Below are 1,753 nucleotides of genomic sequence, written 5' to 3'. Positions count from 1 at the left end.
CGGCATCGGCGAGTACATGAACCCATATACCGATCCGATACCATTTTCTTAAAAAAGACCTAGTTATGACCGCAAGCTTTGCCTAACCGCTGCACGGTTCTTCTTCGCTGCTCAAAATGCATTGAAAACACAGGAAGTTGTGCTGTGTTGCCACAAGCAACCCCTGTTTAGAGCAGCGAAGAAGAAATGAAAACGCGTTAGCAGCCCTTATCTATATATGACTGGATCACTCATCACATTCTAAACTGCCAAAAGACAGTGAAGCCGCTACTATATTATAGATCAGTGGTTAGCAGTATGTCTCTGTAGTACCGGTAGTTACAGACTCTCGAGTATATTCAGTACCGGCAACTGCGTTCAGTCGCTTCCGTGTAAGTCAAAACGCAGGGCTCCAGACAGTAGCCGAATATATACTAGTGTCTGTGAATATTAAACTGCAAAATACTATTTAAATATTACTCCCGCAAAATCTACATCTCTGTGGGTGACTGGCACAGATGCGCGAGAGCTCGCTGTTTTGTAGTCTCTGCTGTGTGTCATGAGGACACGAACGCATAAACCGTCACTTCATGAGAATTTACCGTTTCATTTGAGAATACTGTCATATCATAAACACAGACACTCAAAGATCTTCATGGCAGCCCATTAAAATAAATGTTTGGTTTACATGAGTAAATTGACAATATATAAAGCTACTGTTGTAGCCTACAGTAATAATAATACATCTCTATAATAATAATAATTATGCCTAGATGGTTGCTTGTTTTTTACTTGTTTTTTACTTGTTAGAGATTATCTGATTAATAGATCTTTTTTTATATTCCTAGACTTATTTGTTGCAGTTTTTTTATACAGTTATATTGTAAAACTTAAATACCTTTTTTAGTTTGCGGTGTTAGATTTTTGGTTGCATTTGAAGTTCTTTTTTGCATAAGAAAATAAATAATACTGTCAAATTCATGTTAGATAATAAAAATACTGTAATAAATACAGTAGTTCACCATGTATTTGTTCATGTTTTATTGAGGGATCTGTCTGAAGCACACCATAAAAAAATTCTAGCAATTTACACAGGGCTAGTAGTATATACAGCTGTATATACAGATATACACCCAGGTATCGGATCAGTACTCGGTATCGGCCGATACCCTGAGCCAGGTATCGGAATCGGTATCGGGAAGAGAAAAAGGGTATCGGAACATCTCTACTGAATACCTTAAAAAAATTATATTATCAATGTTTGAATAAACATTTACAAATAAAGTTTTCATAATGATTTCAAAATTATAAAACGGAAAGTTCCTCTTACGTTCACAAACCAAGAAACGTTCTTTATAAAAATGTTAATTCTCATAAAATTTTCAAAATTAGAGAATGCAATGTTTCTCTTTTGTTCGGAAAACCAAGAGTAATAGTTGTTTAAATGTATTAAGCATTTTAAACATTGAGAGAACATTTCAATTAAATGTTTTCACAATGTTTTCAATCTGATAAATGGAATGTTCCACTAAGGTTCGCAAAACGAAAAAAAAAGAAAAGAAAATATTCCTTAAATATTATAAAAATTTACGTTTTAAACGTTAATAGGAACATTCCTATATAACGTTCTCATAACGTTTTCTAAATTATAGAATAGAAAGTTTCTAACGTTCACATAACAAGAAGAAATTAATACATAATGTTTTCACATTTAAAAATCACGTTTTCATAATTTAATGAGAATGTTGCCAAAACGTTGCTGGAACGTCTTTTG

Source organism: Carassius auratus, chromosome 34 (genome assembly GCF_003368295.1).
Source record: "Carassius auratus strain Wakin chromosome 34, ASM336829v1, whole genome shotgun sequence".
Taxonomy (NCBI): domain Eukaryota; kingdom Metazoa; phylum Chordata; class Actinopteri; order Cypriniformes; family Cyprinidae; genus Carassius; species Carassius auratus.
Note: the sequence above shows the minus strand (reverse complement) of the source record.